Source organism: Phallusia mammillata, chromosome 1, assembly GCF_965637545.1.
Source record: "Phallusia mammillata chromosome 1, kaPhaMamm4.hap1.1, whole genome shotgun sequence".
Classification (NCBI taxonomy): domain Eukaryota; kingdom Metazoa; phylum Chordata; class Ascidiacea; order Phlebobranchia; family Ascidiidae; genus Phallusia; species Phallusia mammillata.
In genome coordinates this window covers 34,308,719-34,322,509 of record NC_137252.1, presented here as the reverse complement: position 1 = coordinate 34,322,509, position 13,791 = coordinate 34,308,719, and the positions used below count along the sequence as shown (strand labels likewise).

Sequence of the window (13,791 nt, the reverse complement as noted above, 5' to 3'; positions counted from 1 at the left end):
AGTACAATAACACGACCGTAACAGCGTTTATATACCATGAATCGTGAATGCAAAGGAGGTAAACCGATTAATACACAACGCCAGATTATTGTTCCGTTTTGCAGTTTGTGTGTGCAACAATACGGGTTTGTTACTATTTGTCTGGCAATACGTGTTGAACACGTAAATTCATGTGTTTTTACAGCTGATGAGACTGGTTTGTCAAGTGTGCCTGATATACAAGAAAGTAATGTGGCGCCCAATTCAATGGTTGCCAAAACCTCCGAACACTGCACTAATGGCTAGCTACGAAAACCCCTAGTTTAGACGCGTTTGAACACTGCTGTTTTCATTTGAAAACGCTGTATAAAACTGTACGATATTGGCAAAGTTACTGCGCAGCACAAAATTCAAGACAAGTTGACAGTTCCACAGCCGGGGAAGAACTCCTCGCCATTGCACGTGGCCCGCAAAAAGACTTAAAAACATACAAAAAAATGAAAAAAGGCTAACACTGAACTAATTAAGAAATAAAGAAACTAACAGGTCACATGGTCAAAACCCACAGGTCAGTTATCATCGCCCTAGCGGCTTTAGACGGTTACACCTAAGATTGAAATGTACTGAAAAGCAATCGAACAGTTAATAAGATAAACGTGAACGCAACAAAAGAATGTGAAGAGGAAATAAAGCGCAAAACATGAAGAACACATCGCGAAATTAAGATAAACACGTTTAGGAAAATAGGCAAAGACACAGGAAACGACTCTTGATAAACAAACTTAGAAAGTTAAAGACATTCAGAAGGCCCACGTGACTAATGTGAAACAAAGCGATTAAGTTACGACGAGATTAACACGGTAACAGACCCGTCCCTATCACGTTGCATCCCTTTGCAACCCGCTACAGTTCTGCACTTTAGTCGCTGGCGATTTTCCCTGAGACGGTTGGCGATGCAGTCAAAGTTTCTACCTTTAAATGGGAGAATTACACCTTCTTTCTTGGATGCGGATGAAATGTTGGGGTCTCATCTCGATTCGCTACATTCATATTCGTATTTACAGTGGGCGGAGCCCTAAGCGTAAGCGTAGATTCAGTTTCATCACTGGGGGTGCTCGTTGGCATCATTGTCGCGCGGCTAGGTTTTAATGGACGACCTTCGTTTGTCTCTGGTCGTCTTCAAATGCATAGTTTACGGTCGACTTGACTGCTGTCACTCTAAGGGGACCTTTAATAGGCAAATGAAATTTCCTGCAAGCGCCCGGTTTTACTGCCAGGTCTGGGAGCAATACTAATTCGCCAACCTGGTATGGATTTCACCGCTTACGTTTGTCGTATTGTGCCATTCGTTCTCGCTGGGCGGTGGTGGTTTCTCGAACCACTTTGTTCGTGAGATGCAGCCAGTTCCGGAGACCGCCAAGTTCGTCATCTTTTGTTCCGTCGTCAATCGGTGCTCCTAAAGGATCTGCTGGGAGATGCAAATTATGCCCATTCAATGTTGAGATAGTAAGGTGCTGTTATGCGCGCTGGGTTTGTACACGGCGACTTCGGCGGATAAAGCTTTATTCCACCGTTTTTATTGCGCTGTAAGTAGTTACAGATCATCGTTTTTATAGTGCAGTTGCTTTTTCGCATCCGGCGTTCGAGTTGTATAGAAGGCCGAAGCCCTTGTTTTCCGACAACCCATCTACCGTGCCAGTTCTTTGAATAACGAGGATTCTAAATTAGTTCCCTGATCCGAATGGGTGCAGTCTGGGACACCGTGTACCGTCCGCCACCTGAAAAACAGAACGCTGGCTACTTCCGAATCCTTTTGAATTCGTCATGGTCAAGCGCGTACATATTTACTAAAAGCGTCACATGCTATTAAAATGTACTGGTAGCCACATGCCGACAGAGGTAAAGGTCCCATGATATCCACTACCACGCGTTCCATGGGCATTAGTTCGCCTGAAGGGACTAATAGCGCCCTAGGCCGAGCAAACTTCTTACTTTGGTGTCCGTTGCTCCTCCCCCAATTCAAACATATACCTTTCTCGGTCATCTTGTGTAATGGTACAATAGTAGCATATACCTTTATAAAACTGCGAAAATAAGAAGTCATACTGTATGACTCAAAAAGTAAACCTTCTCTGAAAACAGGGAACACTTGCGGGTTTTTAAGGTAGGGCCGGCGTTTTTAGGCGGTCAAATACGATGCTCATGCGTTACATATAAGTGAATTCACACATACAATAATGTCCTCTAGGTACGCTAGAGCTTCCCGCCACTTAATGCCGTTTAGAACAGTAGTCGGCAACCGTACGCTAGAGCTTCCCGCCACTTAATGCCGTTTAGAACAGTTCGTTACCGGGCCGTATAATGTTTCAGGTTAAATGCTATACAACATTTTGCAAATGTATCCAGGGGATGATAAACTAACTTAAGCGTTTTTATTGCTAACTATTGGTAGTTTTTTTTGAAAACTGGTCCGTGATAAAATTTCAGTTTCAAAAACGGTCCGCAGTACAAAAGGTTTTGAACAAACAGACGCTGAAAAATTGTAGTTGCCAATACCCGGACTTAAGAGCCAACATGAAAAATATTTAGCGTCCGACATTTCGTCGAAGCTATCGTCCACTCTCGGCAGATGGTAACTATTCTTATCGTCGGTGATTAACTTGCCTAATGCAAAATCTGGTCTCACCTAAACTTTTCCACACGAGTACGCTAGAACTAGACCACAGGGAATGCGAAAGCCGTACCAAGCATTGTTGCTCTATTTCTCGAACGATCTCTTCAACTTTGCGTTTGTCGCTGGGAGCCATCCAGCGCGGAGATTGCCGTATCGGTGTGTTGTCTCCAGTGTCGAAAACATGCTTAGCGAGATGCGTCCGTCCGAGCTCGTGTTCTCTCGTAGCAAACGCTTTATGTGTTCTTTGGAGTAGCCGATGCACCTTCGGGGGTTCAATTATAACACAAGATTCGTGGGAGTGGCTTTTAACATCGCCTAGGGCAGAGACCGGTGTTAAGCTATATATACGACTCCCAGAGAACATTGGTCTATTCCCGAGGTTGGCTAAATAGACTGGGACTGTATTCTTAGACTTTGAAGTTACGTACGTCCCTCCTAATAGATTTGGGTCAGTGTAAACTATCTGTCCTTCTCCACTCATACAGATATCGAATTAGACATAGAAGCGTTTACATTTCTAACGAAGAACCCGGTACAAAAACACCCTGCATCAAGTATATCTCGGCTCGTTTGCTGTAAAAAGGGTGTACAACATCTGGTGCCGATCCTCTGTCTGTCGGGATTGATTTCTTTCTGCAGCAAAGTCGACATTTGTTACGCTGCAGTAAGTCTAACCCCAAAGCGCACTCTTCCTAAATAAGCGATGTCACCAAAACGCCCTGTTTGATGCTGAAATCGCAAAATTTGACTTCTTCTTGGCATGCGCCGTTTTTCCCAATTACTTCGCCGGAGGCGCCTTCGAACTCAATATTTCTCGGTGAAGGGCGGAGTTGTAACTTGTCATTAGATTTTACGGTTTCCCAGACACTAAAGTTTAAAACGCTTAAGCTGGCACCCGTGTCAACCAATGCGCGAACCATCTTGCCCTCGATGAGTAGTTTTACATAACGTTTTAGGCCTACTTCGGAAGCAGGGCTTTGTATTAGTTATCTGCTTGAAGAAGTGGTCGGAGTCTGCTGCTTAACGTTCCTCACCACTCTGGTTCCATTGACATCTTGTAGTGCGTCCCTGGAATGTATAGACGACTGCTGCCTGTCGTGTGCCGGTAGACGATGATCCTGATAGCCTGTCTTTGTAACTTTTGCACGTAACTGGTTGAGTTTACGTCAAAATATCCCAAGGAACTGCTGTAGGTTTTCGTCCATCTTGGCCAGAATCTCCAATAGTTCTTGCTTTTCCGTTGGGGTTTGGAGCAATGAATATGGGATTGGGAGTCCATGTCGGCAAACCTGCTGGCTGAGGTGCAAAAATCACGTTGAATACCTTCCCTCCCTAACAAGATCGCAAGCTGGCGGTCGCGGAAGCCGCGCATTAAAGTCAAAACAGGGCTTGATTTTTAACGTTATAGGAAAATAAACACACACACACACACACACATCGGCAAATGACTCAAAATTGTTTACAAACTGCACTGTCGTGGTGTAGTAGAGGTTGCACCATAATATACTAAGTATATTTTTGTAAATGGCCCATTGTCTACGTATTGTGAATCATAAACCATTAAGTAAAATAATTAGGTTGATAAGGTGTGATGCTCAACACCTCAAATCGTGTAAAGTGTTGGTAGGTCCCAAGTCATTTCACGGCAGCTGTTGGTTAAGTGCAGCTCTTGCTTCGGTTTTGCTTTCATACTTTATATATCTTTTGTTTAGACAAATGTATTGAACCATTTTTGTTGTGTCTTAGCTGCAGTTTTTTGGCAGTGATTGTTAATTAGCTTTTTTTCCTTTTCAGAATAGGCTAGGTCTGTGTTCAGATTTTTACCTTTCTGTTAGACTTTTGCACATTCTTTCGCTCTAGTTAGATTAGCCTACAGCCATATTTTTACTTTTTTGTACAATAATGCGTAATTTGACTACTTGGGTTCTTCATAATTTTAATTTCAAAATTTGTCATAATTTTCAAGTTGTAGGCCAAAATTTTTAGATTTTTAGGTCATAACGATGCGAAATTACGGTAACACTAACGACCCTGCTTAATGCATAAAATTCCATTCTGCTTGGGAACCACTACCATAAATCTTGCAAGAAATAGTAGAATCAATTGATTGCTATGATTTCTGGGCAAAAATCTGTTTTTTTTTTTGCATTCAAGGAAGGTCCAAATATAATTTTAGAATTTACTTGCTTTAATTTATGGCAGTTTTGACTTTTTGTTCCGCGAAACGATGTATGCTTTAAAGTTACCCGAAACTCTAGCGCAAACAAAAACAGGGTATTAATAGTTATTGCCAAATATCAGTTAAAGTGAAAGTAATAAAATAAATTTTTATTCCACTGCAACATGATATACATGACTATCCATGCATTTTGGTGGTCGATATTTCAATACTAGTTGCACACTTGCAGTATTCTTGTAAACCTGAAAATGTGTAATAGTAATGAAATCTACTTATTATTTTTTGCTATGTGTTTTTAAGAGTTGGAGCACTGTTAGTTTTATGCACCTATTTTTGTAATGCTTTAGTATTACAAACTGCAAAACATTTTCCAAAAAAAAACAATTTTTTGGATTCTCGTTAAAACATTTTTTTTTAATAATATGAACTGTTTTTAACCTGCTGCGGTTCATGTTGTTTGTCACGTAGCACTTTGGTGCGCAAGCAGATATACAGTCATAAAAATCCTCGTTACAGGTAATCAAATACGCTTAATCTACTCTTAAACAACCAATACACCACTGAGCATGTGATTCAACTGCAATAAATTTGTTAGTGGGCTACACACTAAAGTTTAGTCAAAGGTCACACTGCACCTGATGTCAAGTTGTATTAAATCAGTTTGCTGTATTTAAATCCAGTGCAAAATGTGAAGTTGTACTTTGGTTTAGAAGTCACCGACGCAGCCTGAATATACATAGATCAGGTATGAAATACTTGTAGGTTTTTAAGTTTTCTCGTTAAAAAAGGTGGTTGTTATATGCCTGTTAAGAGACAATAAAAAGAGCATGCACATGATAAACCTTCTTTGCTTTGTTCTACAATCCCCATTAGCAATTTGTTACACTTATACCTATAATGTGTGTTGGTAATTTCAACTCAAAAAACTTCGTCAACGCAAATGGGGTTTCTTATAAGTCATGCAAAACATTGGTTAGTTAAAATCGAATTGTTATACATTTGGCACATTGAGAATGCTTAATTCGCCAGTGCCTGTAATAGCCCATATTTTAGAGTTTTTTTAAAAAAGGTTTGTTTGCAACAGACTTAGGATGCAATTAGCTCATCTCATCTTAATTTAATTTTTTTTGCACTGCTGCTCACCTTTTTATCTATGGTTTTTAAGCGATACAAACGGGTGTAACTGATGTAGCCCATCATATCACCGATGATGACATGAGCATTAGATGAAAAATTTGAACAGTAAAGCATGTCGCTTTTTACGTCTATTTTGGTCGTTATTTTCATCAATAAACCTCTTTAATTTTAATAAAGTCAATTCAAGTAAGTATAAGTGAAACGAAAGCTACTACTTACTACTTTCTGCCATGTAAAAGGTAATGGTTTAATTTAATGCACCTAGCTTTATAAAGTGTAAAGTGATGTAAGTTATGTTAACATGTTGGGAACCACAGGTTTACTAAATAGGGTTGACCATAATTGTCCTAAAACCTAAACTGTGAAAATGATTTCCCTTAAAGCAAAGGTCGCCAACCCGCGGCAAAAACAGGGTATTAATAGTTATTGCCCAATTTCAGTTGAAGTGAAAGTCATAAAATAAATTTTTGTTCCTCTGTAACATGACTTAGCCTACATGACTATCCATGCATTTTGGTGGTATGTCGATATTTCAATACTAGTTGCACACTTGCAGAATTCTTGGATTCCTGGAAATGTGTAATAGTAATGTAATCTTCTTGTTATTTTTTGCTATGTGTCTTTGGGAGTTGGAGTACTGTGTTAGTTTTGTGCACCTAATTTTGTAATGTTTTAGTTTTACAAACTGCAAAACGTTCAAAAATAGATTTTTGGAGGTAGACATTCTTGTTAGAAGCTATTTTTTTTAAAAATATGAACTGTTTTTGACCTGCTGTGGTTGATATTGTTTGTCACGTAGCACTAAGGTCATATACCGATTTGTTAATATTTGTCTGACAATACGTGTCAAACACTAACTGCTGACGAGACCGGTTTGTCAAGTATTCCTAATACGCAGGAAACTAACGACCCTGCTTAATGCATAAAATTCCATTCTGGTTGGGAACCACTGCCATGAGTGTTTCAATAAAGAGTAAAATCAATTGATTGTTATGATTTTAATGCAAAGAGCCACATTCGATAAACCTATCATTTCACTATTTATGATTTTTTCTAAGCCAAAATTTGATCTTCTGCATTTAAGGAAGTTTCCAAATGGAGTTTCGGAATTTACTTTCTTTATTTTATGGCAGTTTTTGACATTTTACCCAAAGAAACCATGCATGGTTTAAAACAATGGTGGCCATTTTTAGTTGAAGTGAAAGTCATACAATCAAGATTTTTCCACTGTAACGAGACTTACATGACTATCCATGTATTTTGGTGGTCGATGTTTCAATACTAGTTGCACACTTGTAGTATTCTTGTAAACCTAAAAATGTGTAATAGTAGTGTAATATTTTTGTTATTTTTTTTGCTGTATGTGTTTAAGATTTGGAGTACTGTTAATTATATTCCGCTAATTTTGGGATGTTTTAGTCTTACAAACTGCAAAACATTTTCCAAAAAAAACAGATTTTTAGAGATAGACATTCTTGTTAGAACATATCGTTTAATAATACTAACAGTTTTTAACCTGCTGTGGTTCATGTTGTTTGTCACGTAGCACTTTGTTGCGCCAGCTGGACGGTTATATAAATACTTGTTACAACAAATCAAATATGCCTAAGTTATTTAACAACCAATAAACCACTGAGCATGTGATTCAACTGCAATAAATTTGTTGGCGGGCAATGTACTACAGTTTAGTCAAAGTTCACATGGTACCTGATGTCAAGCTGTATGTAAATCAGTTTACTGTATTTAAGTCGAGTGCAAAATATGAGGATTTACTTTGGTTCAAAGTCAGCGATGCAGCATGAAAGTACATCGATCAGTATGAAAGTCTTGTAGGTTTTTAAGTTTTTTGTGTTTTTTGTTGTACAATCCCTGTCAGGAGTTTGTTGCACCTATACCAATTTGTGTGTGTTGATAATTTCAACTAAAAAAAATCCGTCAACGCAAATGGGTTTCGTATACTCAGGTAAAACGTTAGTTAATTAAAATCGATTTGTTATGCATTAACAATGTTATACAGCCTACTTATAGTTTTGTTTCAGAAAAGGTTTGTTTCAAACGGGCTTAGGACACAAATAGCCCATCTAAAGTTGGGGATATTTTAATGTACATTTTTTACATCCGAAAGTTAGCCTGAAAATATTTTTTAACAACACTTTTCATGGCCGGAATTTTTCCTGCCTGATTGTAGCTTAGTCTAGAGTAGGTTTAAAAACTTTTTTCTGGGAGACTACATGCATTTGAAAAAACTGATCAGCTTAAATTGAAAGGATTGTTTTCTGCTGTTGTTTTTAAAAATGCAGAACTAGGATTGACAGACAAAGTTTTGTAAAGGAACTTTCGCAAATCTTGCTGTAAGAACTTGTCAGTTCATAGCAACGCCGCAGCTTGGATTGGTTGTCAAGCGTTGCGAATATTTATTTATATAGGCTGAGTGGTCTTCAACATTAGTTATATTTTGATCTAGCACGCTAAACATATTTCGTTAAAATACGCAAGTTAAGAGCGATAAAACCCACACAAATGTAGCTGTGAGGCATTCACGCTTTTCCATTGCAAAAAAGTAGTTAAAACAAAGATTTTTTCACGAAACAGAAAGCGATAGTAAAAATGGCTAATGCCATATTCAGATTGTACAAAGCATGCCGTTTAAAAAAGCCTTAACGTTATTCTGCGCATGAGAAGCTGCTCCGAATATTTAACTGAAATTCATAACATGCGCGTATTGCCGCCGCCAAGCTCGCCGGCGTACCACGACGCGCAATGAGCGCCAATTCAAACCCGAATACCTCGTGAAAAAAAACACAGAAAGTTTGCACACAACACCACTTTCCAAAGCGTTAACAAACTATCGAAAAAAATGTTGCAGATTGATAAAAACTGCACTGAAGGACTGTCTGTGACCTTTCACCCAGTCCCGTCTTTCACTGAAGTCAAGCGAAAAATCTGCTAACACTATACTTTACGACAGTCAAATCCAGGCATTTGGGGCTGTTAGGATTGGGGTTAGGTAGGCTATGTTTATTTAAAATTTAATAATACTAATTAAAATATTAGTGTCTGATGTGAAATTTCAAAACCGTACTTACTGACCTTACCCCTTTTAAGCTACTCGATCAAAATTTAACTTCTTTGAGACACCTATCGAAATTTAACTAAATGTGGATGAGGTATATAGCAGGGATGTCAAACATGCGGCCCTTTTAGAGCTTTTGTGCGGCCCCCGAAGTAACTTCTAATCTAGAAGTTATTTATGTATTTTACTCAGGCAAAATCAACTGTCATCCCAGCGAGTTCACACGATACAATCCCTGTCTATTAGTGGTATATATTAGCGTTTCAATAGGTTAATTGATATAATCCATCTTTATAATCAGCAACTGCGATTGTTGCGTCATTGTACGCCATTGTTTTCACACAAAGCAATAAAGCACAGTTGATTCTTTCATTTTGTTACACTGTATATATGTTTGTTATTTATTAAAATATAGTTTTTTAATGGAATTAATGATTCTTTTAATTTATAATCATGCAATTGTGTTTTTGTCATGTGGAACTGTAAAAAAGTTTCGACAGTGCGGCCCCTTGACTTAGTTGGAAGCTTGTTTTTGGCCCTCAAAGTGGTTTGAGTTTGACACCCCTGGTATATAGTGTCAGTAAGTGAAAATTGCCAATGCCATAATCAGACTCTGCAAAGCATGTCGTTTTCACAAAGCCTTAACGTTTATCTGCGCATGAGCGAGCGGTTACGAATATTCATCTGAAATTCATAACATATTGTACTGACCTATGAAAGGTAGACAATAAGAACACTCCGATATCTGGCTCCAATCTGACTAGACAAATCTAACGCTGCATAAATCAAGTCTAAATGACGCCAAGCATTACCTTTAATATTTACAAGTCTATTTTTCAGCGAAACAAAACAACAGCGCTACAATCGGTTGAACATACCAAACCAGTACCAAACAGCACTTAGTTATTATCTTACTGTCGTCTGTGTTTTCTTTTTCTTAGGTTTTAAAATGCTTGTTTATATAGCGATAGTGTCACGAGATTAGTTGCATAACACGTACACGCGAAATGCTTATTATGTTCTGCCATAGTTTGCAATCACTTACGTGTGAAAAGTTGTTTAAGATATTGGAAACACTTATGTGCGAAAGGTCATTGAAAACGTTGCAAGAAAACAAAACACATGTGACAAATGTTTGAATTTAAAGTCCAAAGTTTGATCATGAAATCCAGAGTCCGATACATATCACTCCCCGCTCCGTAAAATGTTTTCCGGAACAGATTTTTCGGGGTGATGTTTTCCATTTTAGAGTTATGAATGTCCGTTTGTTGATTTCTTTTTGACGCTTCGTGCTCCAAGTCAGATCTGGTTCGAGTTGAAATTGTTTTTGAGTCCGTTTGCCGTGCTTGATTTGTTGCTGTCGAAATATCACGCTGTGTGTTAACGTAATGATGTTGATGTGATGAACATTCGAACCGCTGATTTGATGAGAATCCAACAGTTGATTTTTTTTGAAAAGCCTGGAAACTCAATGCAAGATTTTGCGCGAAAAATGTTTACACTAATGTTTCTATGGACACTATAGGGGTAATATGATGATGATTATAAGTATATATACGAATAATAAGGCGCAAATTCTAAGTACTATGTAGGTATATGGTATACAAATAAAATTAGTTTTGACATTTGACAAAGTGTTTCTGCTTCGAATTCGTGTAAGAAATTAAACGAGCTGTTGTACTTTTCAGAATTTGGCCAAGTTTTTTTACGGTTCGATGCTTGCTTGTCGCGTGGCGTCTTGATCTCACAGGTGAAATGTGGCTATGAAGCCTCCCACTTGTGCGGGTTTGCAGTGCGTTTGCAATCTGCAGTTTAGTGTTGGCGAGTCGCTTTGTTTTGGGGTTTACTCTTGCCTAATCGATCTGACAGGCTAATCACTGAGGGATTATTATAGTTTCGCGCTGCCGTCGAGGCAAGGTAATTGTTTAGGCAATCAAGCTCATTTGAGTTGCAATTGCTTTTAGGCTACTTGTGGCCTAGCGACTGTGCAGCAATGCTACTTGAGCGGTGCTCAATGTGGTAAAAGATTCAATATGAATCAGTTGGGGGCGTTCAAGGAACGCTTGCGCAACGCAGGCGTATGTCAAGTGCCATTTGCATAAGCGTTACATCAATTTACCGCTTAATCACTATAGCCTTCTCCTGCATTTTTCCTTAGCACGTTTAATTGATTAAATACAATGTCACATTTATCGTTTTGGTGTCACATATAGTCATGTCAAATCTAAAATAATTTTTATACAGAGTCAACCTACGAGGCACTTAGAATGAATGTTATGATCGTTTATTAATATCAACGTAGTTGTTATGCAACTAAGGGTCCATCTACGAGGTTTAGTAACAGACTTTTCTGATATATTGGCGTGGCATAGGCCAACGTAATTTAGGCATATAAAGATCATTTGTTTGTACTTATCTGAGACGTCGTCGTCAGTATAGATCGAACTCGTCTGACCCTCATGTAGTATTAATCTCTCTGTAAAACTGCACTCAAAAATGCAAAACATTAAACCTGTCGCAACTTTGCGACGCTAAGTATTCTTATAGCAAACAAACTGCCATGTCAGAGCATTGATAATTAATGGGCATGATTATAGTTACGACATGGTACAGTTGGTGCAATTGAGGATTAGCAATCGCCTGGTAGAGATTAAAAATATGGGGAGAAGGCAATATCAAAGTAAGGTGAACAATCCGTCCGTAGACCGTAGTCAGGCCAATAAATTTCATACTTACCTGCTATCCTATTCTCAAATCGGCCGCGGACCTAAACAATCTGGCGTTTCGTCCGGTGAGCTGCTGAAATCGGCACGCCTCGACACTTTTATTGCCGGCGACAATTGCGTCCTTTTCAGCCACCTTGAAAGACTGAAAGTTTGTTGGTTCGCTAATCAATGCGAATTGATCAGCGTTTTCGACCAATGTGTCAACCAACAATCCATAATCAGGGGCCAAAAACGACTGGTTTAGCAACTTTTCGGCGACCGGTACTAGATCTTGGTTATCGCCCTCTGGAACCAAACTATCGACAGAGACACTAGGGTGCTTACTTTCCAACGTAACATCGGGAAGCGACTCTTGTACCTCAGTAACAGGGTTAACGCTAAAAGCCTATATGAGAGCCTGTTTTAAATCGTCATACGAAAGACAACCACCAACAGCACCTAAAATGACGTGGCTGACCTTTTGCGCTTGTGCCTGGTTCAACACAGAGACAATTAAACAGAATTTCTCAGCGTCAGACGTTATTCGGTGGCGTTGAAAAATGTTTTCCACCGTAGTAAACCAAAATTTTACTGTATCCGTCCACATGGGAGGTAAATTAAGTTCACCAACTTCAAAAGGCGCAGAATTAATTTGATAGCGAGGTGTAAAATACTGCGCATCACACGGTGCCTGGCTACTTGGCAAAAACGGCGATGCTGCCTGGTACCTATCTGAAAACTTGACAGAATAATTCGAACGTAGCTCAGTCTCAGAGTAATACAATACCGTTGGCGAAGTCCATACAGCCTGGAAAGGCGTATTATAACAATGTGTCGCGGCGCTTACAGAAACGGGAACGAGACTAGCAACTCTCTGCATCATTAATTTAGGCGTTCTTAACAGCGATTTTATCAGAGGGTTAAATGCGCGAAATCAACATCACCTAAGGGGGCACCACTTTGTACTAAACCTGACTCCAAACTGACTAGACAAATCTAACGCTGCATAAATCAAGTCTAAATGACGCCAAGCATTACCTTTAATATTTATAAGTCTATTTTTCAGCGAAACAAAACAACAGCGCTACAATCGGTTGAACATACCAAACCAGTACCAAACAGCACTTAGTTATTATCTTACTGTCGCCTGTGTTCTCTATTCTTTTTCTTAGGTTTTAAAATGCTTGTTTATATAGCGATAGTGTCACGAGATTAGTTGCATAACACGTACACGCGAAATGCTTATTATGTTCTGCCATAGTTTGCAGTCACTTACGTGTGAAAAGTTGTTTAAGATATTGGAAACACTTATGTGCGAAAGGTCATTGAAAACGTTGCAAGAAAACAAAACACACCATCATGAAATCCAGAGTCGCCGCCCAGCTCGCCAGCACACAATGACGCGCAATCGGCCAAAAGTGTCAATTCAAACTGAATACCTCGCAAAAAAAAAACAGTTTGTTGAGCAAGCTGTTGAGGTACCACTCATAACGTTCAAAACAGTATCCCAATCTACTTTCAAATATTGGAAGGAACGGTATGTAAGCTCAACCCAATGCGCACCCTACCAAGCTACTGCAAACAAAATTTATACTATTTTTATAACAATTACCAAATTAGCCCTAACCGTTAATTACGATTTTCTAAAATCCAGAACCGGAGTTGAACCCCATGTTTTGTTTGGCGTTGGACCGAACCGGAACCAAACCAGTAAAAAATGCAGTGTGTTTTATATTTTGTGATTTTTTTCAAAACAGCACATTAAAGAATGCACTTGGGTTTGTAAAGCACAGTGGCGGCCACCATAGATGTTTTGATTAGCTTGTAGCGGTATCGTACGAAATATCGTCAAATCTAAAAAATTAGGAACAATTTTGCTTTTAAACAAGGTACTGACAAAATAACCACAAAACGTGGCTTAGAACTGCAACATGCTTAGGTTAGTGTTTTGTTTATGGCGTCAAACACACAATTGTGCGCCAATGAATGTTTGGTCATTGTTGTGTGCAATGCGAATGTGTTGTAATAAATAGTTATCTCAGGA

General features: G+C 38.9%; 1 protein-coding gene and 2 pseudogenes across 2 annotated transcripts in view; 1 reads left to right on the top strand and 2 right to left on the bottom strand.

The window, feature by feature from the left end:
- The window catches only part of LOC145234083 (sodium channel and clathrin linker 1-like), a 59,343-nt pseudogene that overhangs the window by 17,398 nt on the left and 28,154 nt on the right, over positions 1–13,791 (bottom strand). The window lies entirely within an intron of this gene.
- Positions 1–13,791, top strand: part of LOC145234046 (uncharacterized) — a 78,076-nt gene that overhangs the window by 48,804 nt on the left and 15,481 nt on the right. The gene's annotated exons all lie outside the window — the stretch shown is intronic.
- On the bottom strand, positions 9,839–13,117 carry LOC145207099 (uncharacterized; annotated as a pseudogene).